The sequence below is a fragment of the Danio rerio genome, chromosome 7 (assembly GCF_052040795.2).
Source record: "Danio rerio strain M-AB ecotype USA chromosome 7, GRCz13ab, whole genome shotgun sequence".
In the NCBI taxonomy this organism is placed as follows: domain Eukaryota; kingdom Metazoa; phylum Chordata; class Actinopteri; order Cypriniformes; family Danionidae; genus Danio; species Danio rerio.
Window position 1 is genome coordinate 41482997 of NC_141027.1, and position 12815 is coordinate 41495811.

At 37.5% G+C, this 12815-nt stretch overlaps 1 protein-coding gene and 1 long non-coding RNA gene across 51 annotated transcripts in view; both read left to right on the forward strand.

The window, feature by feature from the left end:
• scrib (scribble planar cell polarity protein) overlaps window positions 1-12815 on the forward strand; it is a 116365-nt gene that overhangs the window by 13320 nt on the left and 90230 nt on the right. The gene's annotated exons all lie outside the window — the stretch shown is intronic.
• Window positions 1167-6248, forward strand: LOC147836074 (uncharacterized). Its single transcript, XR_015496039.1, has 2 exons — window positions 1167-1490; window positions 1846-6248. It is a non-coding gene; the product is annotated as an uncharacterized LOC147836074 (long non-coding RNA).

The following is a 12815-nucleotide window of genomic DNA, read 5'->3' on the forward strand; positions in this document are numbered from 1 at the left end:
TCACACTCTCACGGGCACTTGTTTCCAGAGATTATGCTCTTGATTTGGACGGGCCTGCTGACTGAGAAGCCTTTACTTAAAGCAGCCTGAAAAGTGTTCTTGTTTCCTTTTGTCTGAGCTGAGGAGCAGCTGGCTCACACATCCTGTCACGCCCCGCTCATGGAGGTTCATTCCGGAGGAGGATTAACAGTAGAAGCCCCTCACCCTCTCGGACACACACACTCACTCTGTGACACACACCCTCTGTATTACATTTTATATTACAAGTTGACGGATCAGGGTTGTCAAAAAAATTAAGTTTTGTCAAATATATGCAAAAACAAACAAACAAAAAAAAAAACATTTAAACGCATAAATTGTTTTATAAATTGTAAAACATGCAAGTTAAGCTTAAGTATCTTAGGGCGTACTCGCACTGCTATTCAAACCGTGCCCAGGCCCGTTACCTAGATTGTTTAAGAAGTGTGAGTGCTCTGAATTGGGCTACAGGCAGTTCAGTTGCCCGGCCCTGGCCCAGTTGGAAGAGGTGTGCCAGAGCGCGATTCACTAGTGAGTGCAAAGCGCGCCTGAGCCCAAAACTGAAGACGAGACATGACTTTTAAGGAACTGTTTCATATGCGTTTATTAATCATTCTTACTGTTCAAGGAACGCAAACTGTCGTAGATTTTTAAAGACTCAAACCCCTCACTTCACATCAGCAGCACCTTTTGCAAACCTTTATAGAGGACTTTATGATTGTTTATGAGCGTCAAAATATTTGACTGCGTATCGCTGCATCCCAAACAACTAAAACGATATAAAAAAATCTCCACTATGCTGAGCGACAGCACTTTTTAAACTGTACAGTGCATCATCGATGATGTAAGCATGCTCAGGCGCGAATGCAATGTGAGTGCAGGCCGTCGGGGGTGATGAGAGAGGGGACAAGCGTGCTTCGGCCCTGTTCAAGACAACTGTACATAGTGCGAGTACGCCCTTAGAGCTCAGGGTTCTCTCCTGGGACAGCATGCCAAATCTGCAAATTGTACTAAACGATAGCTAAGTGTGAACTTAGCTCTAGAAACAGTTGGGTATTTTTGCAGGGAAATGTCCCACTTTTGACCTCAATGCATTCCAGTCAAATACATATCACATTTGGATTTTCAAAACTTCAGGTGTGAATATTTCATAACATTTGATGCTAATGTGCCAATTATGGCTAAAACTAAAATAATAGAAAATACTAGCTGTCCTTTTGAGTAAAGCTAACAAAAAACAAAAGGACCATTATAAATTGCACTACAAAGATATTATCTCAGAAAAAGTCTGTAGTAGTAATAGTAGTAATAGTAGTAGTAGTACTAGGGTTTCCTTTCATTTTGTGCTGTTTCACGTAAGGTAGACCTGCTTTAATTTCTGTTTTTGGCGAACAACGTTGATGTGGTGGTACAAACATACAGTGTTAATGCATGTACGTCAGTAAAGCATAGTTTTACATGTTATATGCGTTGTATTTGATTACTAATTTCCCTAAAGTGCACATAAAAAAATTATGATTTATTTAAATTAATACATTTATTTCATTCTGATTGCCACCAAAATGCAACTTTTTTCCTTGTGTTGTCACAATTTTTGTAGCAATCAGTACTGAAATTTTATAATTGCCCATATACTGCTAACATTTAAGCCAGGGGTGTCAAACTCAATTCCTGGAGGGCTGAAGCCCTGCACAGTTTAGTTCCAACCCTGCTCCAACACGCTTACCTGTAGGTTTCAAACAAGCCTGAAGGACTCAATTAGTTTGATCAGGTGTGTGAGAGTTTGACACCTGTGATGCAAGCGCTGTTGAGTGTGCTCTTAAACAGCACTGTTTTGCCATTGTGTTCACATGCTCAACAGAAATGACTGTGATTGACTGTGAAGAACATGGTTTTATCGCTGTTCACACAGATACAGGGACACTTTAAATGACACTGTATCGGTAAATGTTAGCAGGAAATGTAATTGTAGACCTACCTAGACTATTGTTTATATAATTTAATAATATTGTGTAGTCCTATAATGAGCAAGTATGAGGATGCCGCTGACAATTTGCAAGCTAATGAAATCGTTTTAAATGCGTGCGGCTTTGCACACTTTTTCCACTCGCACAATTGCATGTCACGACCACGTGCGCTTTATGTACATAATAAATAAAGCTGCAGGATTTACATTTGTTATTATCCTCTGCAAGTCATCGGTTCTTATTTTGATAATATTCTTATATTGATAGCCTTATCACAGATTTGATGGAATCTTTTTTTTGATTTGTCAAATATGGAGCAGGGTTTTTATGCACAGTAAGTGGCGTACTTAATAATGACAGTTCACATATCATTAAAACAACAATTGCAATATAAATGTTGATGATCTGTTCCTACTATTGAGTGTGAAAAGAGCAGAACTGGTGTCAGTGTAAACCTCTAAAGGCCAAAGAATATTTTCTGAACGCACAGTCCTCATGATGAAACTTCTGTCATCAGGAAAGTCCACGGTTATTCACACACTGTATACATGCAGGCCAGTTTTTTTTGTCCACGTGTATAATCTGTGTACAATCAGGTGCAAGGTGAATGTTCAATCAGCTAGATTCAGGGGTGCGCATGTGTCTCGTCCATCTGTGACTAAGTGTACTTTGGAAGTTGTGCAGACACGGCTGTGCACGAGACAGAACTGGAACATGGTGAAAGTCGACTCAAATGGGTTGTTATATGTTTCTATGTCTCTGCAATGTCACACGCTTGTACCAGAAACATAAGCCAGTCACCTGTCTTTCTGGGCAAACATAGGAGGCAGTCATCGTCATTGAGTGTAGCAGAGTGTGTACTATTGATTGTGCTGCTCAAGCTCCACTTCCCTGTGTTCACCTCTGACCAGGTAACACCCCCTATAATCATTTACAGCCTCTAGACCTAATGCTTTACTGCTCTGTCTGTGTTTTCCACGCTTATAAACAAAGACCTGGAACTACAGCAGGGTGTATCTATTGCTCTCCATACTCCATTGCTTTTTTCAGCTGTTACATTGAGCTTTTTAACTAGAAACATCTTCAGAACTCCATATCTGTTGATGATCCCTTTGCTTGATGAAATTTACATGACCGTGTGATTTCTGTACATCATTACAATGGATATAAACTGTAGTCAAGGTGAAGACCATGTACATTTTAGTAGTGAGAAACACTTTAAGAAATGTAGTTTGTGAAAAATTGCATATCATGTGGTGATGGAGGGATGTCCATTCTAAATTTCAGACAACACTATGTATGAGGGCTTGTACTCTGCACAAACAATCATAAGTTTATGTTTTAGGGCCAAACAAACTAGAATAATTCAATGATAAATGTTCGTAGATTAATGTTCTATCTTTAATCCTAAATCACACTGGTTATCTTTATTGTAGCACTGTTTTAGACTGGTGGTTTAAATGATTTTGCTTTCTGGGTCATTGTACTGAAAATGTTCTTTGGTTAAGCTACTTAAAATGATGTGATCACAAACAGTGAGTTGAAATCCAGGTTAAAGGGCTAGAATAGAAATGCCTACCAGGGTTACAGGTGCTTGTGCAATTTTTGATGTACAGATTTACTTATTTGTTAAGGATTTTAAATTCAATGCATGATGTATTCTCAAATAAGGTCATTATGAGTAAAATTCTTGCCGACTGATATTTTGATCCTGTTTTTGAACATGAGATTAAAGTGAGAAATTGTTTGCATTTCTAAAAATTCTTCTTATGACGTTCTTATTTTACCAAGGAAGAAAGAATCCGAATTCTAGAAAGTGTTTACTGTATTATTGTAAATAACCTAATAAAAAAGGATAACAAATGCTAAGAGGTAAGAATTTTAATGGTTTTATGCTGTATCCAACATTTTTGCCTAGAGTACAGTTTTAAAGGGGGAGTTCACCCAAAAGTGAAAGTTGAATAACTATTTATTTACCCCCCGTGTGGTTTCAAACCTACATGAGTTTCCTTCTTCTAGAGAAGATGGTATTTTGAAGGAATCCAAAAAACTGCAGCTACTGACTTCCATTGAAGCATAAACAAATATTGAAGTCAATGGTTACAGCTTACCATTTTCTTCAAAACATTTTTTTTGTGTTCAACAGAAGACAGAAAGTCCAGCAGGTTTGGAACAAGTGAGGGGTAAATAAATGATGACAGAATCTCCAGTTTTAGGTGAACTATGTCTTTAAAGGTAATAGATGCAAATATTAGCAAAGATGTGGACGTGCTATATTGTGGGAATTCAAAGCATTTAGCAAGTAAAATTACCATTAATAAGTTAAGTAAACAAAGTTTAAAAGGTCTTAAATTTTGTTCAAGCGTTGTCCAAAAAGTTTTCCCATAATATCAATCCAATTGATTTGGGCCGGGACACATCCGGACAAGCTCAGCCGTCCAGGTGATGTCAGGTAATAAGCGGGAAGGTGATGTGTCGCTCTTCACATGTAGCGAAACCATAGAGCAAAACCAACGGCAAAATGGGAATATGTAAGTTTGCGCACTCCTGGTTGTTGAAAGACGAGTTTAAACAGTGGCTGAAGCCTGTTGCTGAAAATAACCTCATAATTTATTCTTTCAAGCTTTGTTTCTTCCAAGCTTATCCAAGTACTGTTGCATGGATTTGTTTCATTGACTTATTTAACTTTGACTGTTTAAAAACAACTGTTTATTCAATTAAAGGTTTGATACTGATTAGAACTTTAAGTGGTGATGAGGTCTTAAAATATTCTGAAAAGGTATTTAAAAAGGTATTGAAATTACCTTTAGGATTCCTGCATATATCTTGTTTAAATTGAACTTGGGTTTATTTTAAGAACTTTTCTTGAGAAATTTATCAAGCAGATTTACATAAATCTGTTCCTTAGTTTCATTTAGTTTTTTTTTTTTAATCTCATCCTGTGATTTTAATCTCACTGTAAGCCTTGATACCTGGGCCATCTAGGCTTCAGAACAGTTGCAGTTACTGTTCAAGGCACATGTGTTGTTCCCCCGAGCACATCCTCATGATTGCTGTTTACTTGTCACAATATGAACGTTTCCATGGATCTGACCCTTCCAGCGGCTCCTCCTCTATCTGCCTTAACACCTGTCGTGTAAATCTCTTTCTGTGTGTGTTTGGAGCACATTGTCTGCTTGTGTTGTAGGACAGAGTAAACACATAGGCTCCAGTACAGATGGCCCAGTCTGGTCAATCTCCTCTGCATATATTGTGAGTGGTGTCTCTGTTGATGCCGTCTGTGTGGCACCCTGTAGTCTGAACTCTTGAGTTTCTGTTTCAATTATTGACTATTAATACAAAACAGGTTGGGCTTATTTGCATTGCCTTTGTAAATGGCATTTCCACCCTTGATAAAACGTGTTCTCTTAAAGGATTTGGACGTAGCGAGCTGATTCTATCTGCTTGGGGTCTTTTCTCTACACTTTGCTTGTTCATGCTTGTGACTCATGCAACACACAGAAGCTGTATAGAAAATCCCAGTGGACTTATGTTTCCATGGCCACAGGATGCAAGATGAGCCCACGTGGAGAACACACTGCTGTTGCTACGTGGACATGTAGCATCTCCGACTCCTACGTTTTATCTTTGTTGAAAGTTGCTTTTTGTGCTTGACAATAATATGAACTCTGCTTGAGCAGTGTTGAGGCAAGGATTATCCTCTGCTAAGCTCTCTACCATCAGTGGCAACATTGAGGAGATTATTTTATTAAACTCTTTGTTTGTAGCTGCTTTTTTTAAAATGATAGTTCACCCAAAAATAAAAATTTGCTCCCCATTATTTGCTGTCAAGTATGGCTGGGCGATATGGCAAAAATGCAATCTCGATAATTGTTTTCCATATTGAACATTCACGATATATATTTTGACATGAGTTGTTAATGCTTTCAGACTTCAAGGATCTCAACAATGAATGAAGCCATAAAAATTAGACAATCCATTAAATGACATAACATATTTTTGGCTGATAAATTTTTGGTGGCCAAAATTTCGGTACACCTCTTATATCAACACAATATAGATTTCTACTAGAGCCTATCATGGTTTTTGACAAATTTTATCGCAATTCGATATAATATCTTTTAACGGCTCAGCCCTACCATCAAGTGGTTTCAAACTCTTGGGTTCTACACAAGATATTTTGACATATCGGAAATGAATTATAGACAACGTCAGTTTTCAACATTGTTCAATAAATATTTTCAGTTGAAGAAAAAAAAAAAAGTTAAAATTCCGCTATGCAAGATTGACAACCAGTTATTAAACCAATATTGCAGTCCAAATTTAAATTATTGGAGTTTTATTATTACTTTTTTTCCACCTTTCTCCTCCTCTGTTCTCTGCACACACGCAGGTTGCCAGATTGAGAACACCAACAGGAGCAAGCATGATTGATGATAGAGCCGTACACTGTAAGCTGCTCAGCTAATGTTTACGTTTTTAGCATTTATTTTGTTTGATTACTTAAAACAACTTCTTCAGACAACAGGCTGCCACAGTCCTCTAGATGTGGCATTTTTTTCACATTCATTCATACACATACATTGAGGCAGCCTTCAAGGCAACACAGGCTGCTGAAATATAATTGGGTAAACTGTCAGTGGGCGGAGTTACACATACCAAAACAGAGACAGAACAATTTAAAAGGAGAAAAACTCTAGGATTGTTTTTCAGATAAACTAATATGTTTGGTAAGAATGCTTCTTAAATATCTGCAAACTGTGAAAAACCTATGTACAGCATCTTGCTTTGGATCAAGTGGAGGCCGGGTAATTGATTAAAGAATTAAATATCAGATGAACCGTCTCTTTAAAGAAAGAAAAAACAAACTGAAAGCGCATTATTGATTTACTGCAATTGAAAGATACAAAGGTTTCTCAGTGGAGACAGGAAGGAAGCTGACCATCAGCTATGCACTTTCATATTTCATTTGGTCTCGTCAGTGGTCAAACACTGACTGATAACCTCAGTTGCTGCTTTGAAGGTTTCATTGACCTGAACACTAGTCCAACTCAACAGAAAGAGCTTTTAAAATGCCACCTAAATAAATGATGACTGTCAGCTGGCAGTGTTGGACAACTGCTTTGATAGTCATTGTGCTGAGGTCCTTTCAGATGTGTTTTCATGCGTTGTTTTAATAAATAGAATAATGTGCATTTGGCATACACCCTGTCTGTATTATATCAGTTAACTTTAAAGATTATAAGTCAGCATTGGATAACAGTAAAGCATGAATAATTTAATACTGTTTAATGTGATCTTCTGTGAATATCTATTTGTTATACTGTCTAATATAACATCATAATGTGCTTAAATGGCCTAATTGTACCATTTAAAGAAGTTGATTTTAGTCATTAGGGTTTTATTATTTGTCTAGACAGAAGTGAGTGAATGTACCTCCAGAAACTTTAAGTAAGACCAAATAATTAATGAGATGCAGTCATTTAACAGATGGCTGTGGGAGGTACAAGAATAACAAATGGTCTGGGAATTGGTAAAAGATCTTCACCTCGGACTGAACATGCGATCTTTGTGTCACCAGCCCAGTTACTGTATAGCCAGAACTTAACTTGTACATGTAAGTTTTGCTTAAAGTAAGTTTAACCTAAAACTTCTGTATTTAGGGCTGCTTTCTGGGTGTAGCTGAGCTTTGAAAATAAATTTCTCTTATTTCTCGCCAGTTAGGAATGCCTCCAGTTTCTGCTTGGCAACTGCACTTGTTTGTAAGAATATCACTCATCTTTTTATATCCTACTGCTCCAAGGTGCTTAAAGGGCCATGAAACCCCCTTGTTTCAACAGGGTGTTTTCACACCTCTACCTTGGAAAAAGTCTGGAAAGTGGGTGTGTCCAGCTCTGTTTAGGGGGGGGGGGGGGGGGAGTTTCGGAGGAGCAAAAGAGGGAGGATCTGTAAAAAATTAGCATAAAAATGGGAGAGTCTATTTTGGCACGCACTGATTTTCAGAGTCAAAACACTCACACAGGGGAGAAAGACAGTGACTGTGTTTATATGGACATCACTAATCGAATTATTCAACAAATTATTAATTGGTGGACTTTAACTGCAGTTTGGCTCTTTCATTCAGGGAATTCATTCATGCCCCTCGTGACAAACGAGATATTTGATCATCAACACCAACTAGAGCCGCGTCTTTATTAAGAGGAGACGAGCAGCAAATCCGGATCACACCATTTCCAGATGAGAAAAGCTCTCGGGTTAACAATGTTCCTTAGACACATATTGTTGTCGAGGGTCACGTGCACAATAATCCACATGTGAGTCCAGCTGCGCTCTCATAGAGAGAAAATGAAAACAAAACCTTCACTGCAGCAAATTATAAAAGCAACACTTCACGCTTGTTTCAGCCACACAATGTGGCGTCTCTCTGCTGTCTGAACACTGTAACATTAATTTAGTTGCACAATAGAGCGCGCTGATTGGTCTAAACCAAGTCTTACTCACACATTAATGCAATACACTCAGAGACGTAATAAGGCACTCCCATGTACAGACGTCCAGTCTACACGCTGGAATACACGCTAAGATCTCATGGCCGTGACACAGCTTCAAAAATTTGTTTCAAACCGGAAGTACGAATTTGCTCGAAATAACGCCAAAACAACCAATTTTCACTTTTTAGTGAAATGTTTCCTATAGTGTTTTTAGCAGCATGGGACACATATGACTGTCAACAGCTCAAATGTGTTTTGGGTGTTTCGTGACCCTTTATTACAATGACTGAATTCAGCACTGCCATTTGTTAAAACAATAAGGGTAAATGTTAGTGGGGAAATGCTTTTTCTTTCCGTAAGTCCAGCAGATAAACTAAACAACACAGGACTAGAATCAAAAGTACTTTTATTTATTTCTTTTTACCTACAAGCTCATATTAGCAAGTTCACAAGCTTGGCAATCTGGATTGTTGAACCTTGAAACACCCACAAGCTCATGTGACCAAAATGTATGCACAATTTAACATTTTAATAGTAATAATTGAGTAGTGAAGCATCTTGATGTCCCTGGGGCCTTTGGTCATGCACCTCTCAAGGGTCCAGATAAAACCTCAGAGACAGACAAACTGCACAAACACATGCTGTAAACTTGCACCCCAAGCAGATATTTACTTTGATCAAAGCCTTAAATTAAACTGCTGTTTTATGAGCAAACCAATCTGTGTGCTTTTGCAAATCCCAATGATGTTTTATGGGGTTCAGGTCAATTAGTCATCTGTTCATGTGTGAAAATGAGTTCTCCTTTAACATTTTGAGTCTGATAAATCTTGCCATTGTCATCCAGGAATGCGACTAGAGGTATTTTATGACATGTTAAAGAAATATAAACCTATACACTGCATCAGGTAGGGTTAAAAGAATTAACAAATATAACTCTGAAGTAATGGTTTCATTATATTTCAGATCTTTTTGGCATTTTAAATTTACACATGAAAACAAAAAACATGTTTTGTCAGCAGGTCAGATTTTTATATAACTCCTCAATTACAATGTTTTTCTATTGAGTTTGTGATGGCCAATCAGTTTAAGAGAGGGTGTCAAACTCAGTTCCTGCAATCCTGCTTCACTTATGCTGCAGTCACACTACAGTTTGGGCATGCAATAATCTGTCGTATGGTGCTGCAAAGAGAGGATTCAACAAGATGATTAGACATAAAATAAAAGCAGGCGATTGGTCAATATTTTAAATGTCTACAAAAAAGCTTTGATCTTTGATTGGTCTCACACAGTCACTTGCGTTTCTGGTCTGTTGCATGGGTATGAATAAAAGTCTATGGGGATAAAAATGGCAGTGTGACTGCGGCTTTAGCTGTAGGTTTCAAACAAGACTAAAAGTCACGATTAGATTGATCAGGTTTGTTTTATTAGGGTTGGAACTAAACTGTGCAGAGCTGTGGCACTCCAGGAACTGAGTTTGACTCCTGTGGTTTAAGGCTACGTCCACTTGGCAATGATAGTTTTTTTTTTTTTTTTTTTGTGTATTCTGAAAGTTTTACACCCATACACATAGTGTTTTAAGAAATATCTGCACCCATATGGAAAGGTAATCGGAGTTAAATTGTGTAAAATACGCAACGCTTGTCTGTACCGCTGTTAACAAACACAGGCAAAACCGATGCACTAACATCAAAGAAGAATGCGTTGAGCATGCACATCAAGTCCTTTTTTCAGCATGCTGAGTACAGACAAACCTGAATGCACTCATGTCTAAATATATCTGATGTGTCTAACTGGTAATGTGTATCAACTAGTCATCTAGTTGTTTTAGCATTACCAGGTTTTGTTATAATACTTATAATCTTAGCAGCATCTGCATCAGAAAAACAGCTTGTTAATCCGCCACTGTTGTTGTCAGTGGTTGTTACCTGCAGATTTCTCCCTTTTTTTGATGTCATTGTTTCCAAAAAGTAGCATTTTGTAGCATTGGCTGTTGTTTTAAAAAAAAAAAAAAAACTATTTCAGGGTACCGACAACAACCATATTATGTGGGCGAAATGCTGAACAATATTAAACTATTGTGGATTGAACAAAACCGTGTAGCTGGGTCTAAATCTGATACTGTGGTACCAGTGGTTGTTTCCAATAAGCTCTATTAAAATAAACCACCAGTTGTGGTTCATGTGCTGTATTTTAGGTCATCTGCAGATATTTGAATTGTTCACTTAATGTTAATGTTGTTAAAGTTCACAGAAAAATATCTTTTCATTGCAACCGTCAGTCATTCTACATTCAGCAAACAGATATGCATTCAGTTGCAACAGTCGGCACAGTAAAACTTTTAATCATCCTGTTCTTATAATTAATCAACAGTTAGTAACTCTTTTTACCTGTCAGACTTAGCACTACACTTGCATCTTGATAGATTGGTATCTGCTAATTTTGATCAATTCTTCCTTGTCCTTGATGTTTCTTTTCAACATTGCATTATTTACAGATATTTGTTTTGTCATTTCTATATTTAAATAACTGCATAAAGCAACCAGGAAATCCATTTCATTGAGGTTTGTTTCCGTCTCCAATTAAAAGTGGTTGTTTTTTTTCCCCCACAATTGAGCTAAATTGTTCTTGTGTAATGGGCCCGAAAGAAGGATAATTTTGTGTGTGCTTGTTCATGCATGTTTGTATTTGTCCATGTTTGTATCTGCAGCCCATTTTGTCTGTGTACACCCTCCTTTGGTGCATCGACACGCACGACGGTGCCCAAAACAGACCAAAATGGCTCTTTGTTTACCACAGGGTGTGTGTGAGAGTGAATGAGTGAGGACTCGGGCGCTGCTGATTTGTTGACGTGTGTGTTTGTCTTGTTGATTCCACTGTTTTGAGAGTGCCGTGGCGGACAGGAAGTGGGAATAATGGAGAGAGCTGAGGAATGTAGTGTTTTTGTTTTGCAGAGCCTGTCTAACCATCACACTGCTGCCGAGAGCAGAGAAACATGCGCCTCTTCAAATGCCTCTTTTCTGACTCTTTCTCTGTTTAACACACGACTAATCAGACTCTACAAGCCATTCAGTGTAAACCTGAGCTTTTGAGTTTATCAGCCATTGCAAACAATGGAACATTTGGTCAGTTTGGAGCCACCCATTGTCACCCATCGTGGAATCATATTGGTTCTGATATTTAGGTCTAACATTGAGCATGAAATATCATCTGAGGTGTCATCCTGCTGCTTTGTTTAGAGTGAAAGGGCCAATAACTTAATGCTGGACATTTGCATTGGGTCTTGACACTTCGCACATCGCATAGGTCCCACACATCGCATGTAAAGGCCAGTTCACACCACAAAGTCAAATACCAAACAAGTTGGCCGCTGTCTATAGAATGTTGTGAAAATAGTTCACGATCAGCAAATTGCTACACACAATGGTTATAATTAATTAAATGATCCTTTTCCCAGCGCTGAGGTTTGAACTATCAGGGCTAGGTTGTTGCTAGAAGGGTATCCACTGTGTATGACAAAGTTGAAGTCATTTGAGTTAATAGCCCCTTTTGATATTTTTTTTTCTTTTTTAAATATTTCCCAAATGATGTTTAACCGAAAAACTAAATTTTCACAGTATGTCTGATAATATTTTTTCTGGAGAAAGTCTCACTTGTTTTATTTCGGCTTGAATAAAAGCAGTTTTTTTTTTTTTTTTTTTTTAAACCATTTTAATTTCAAAATTATAAACCCCTTTAAGCTATACTTTTTTTTTTTTGATCGTCTTCAAAATAAACCATCATTATCCAACAGTTTGCCTATATACCCTAACCTTCCTAGTTAACCTAATTAACCTATTTAAGCCTTTAAATGCCACTTTAAGCTGTATAGAAGTGTCTTGAAAAAATATCTTGTCAATTATTATTTACTGTCATTATGGCAAAGATAAAATAAATGAGTTTTTAGAGATGACTTATTAAAACTATTATGTTTAGAAATGTGTTGAAAAAAATCTGCTTTCCGTTAAACAGAAATTGGGTGAAAAATAAAGTGGCGGCAAAAAATTCAGGTTGAACATGTTCAATTAGGTGAATATAAACTCTGCCTAATGGCAACAAATGCCAACAGGGGTAACACACTGGTCCAACAATCTCAGACAGTCTTATTTCTTGGTTTGCATCTAGGAGTCATGAATTGACCTTTAGTAAGCAAACTGTTCCCCACATGTTTTCAAGACTTATTTATTCTGTGGATTTGAGTCCACATTTGGTGGATTGAAAATGAATATACAAATGAGTCAATTTGCATTGACATGTTGGCCTTTAAGGAACAATTAACCCAAAACTTTAACACATTTTTCTT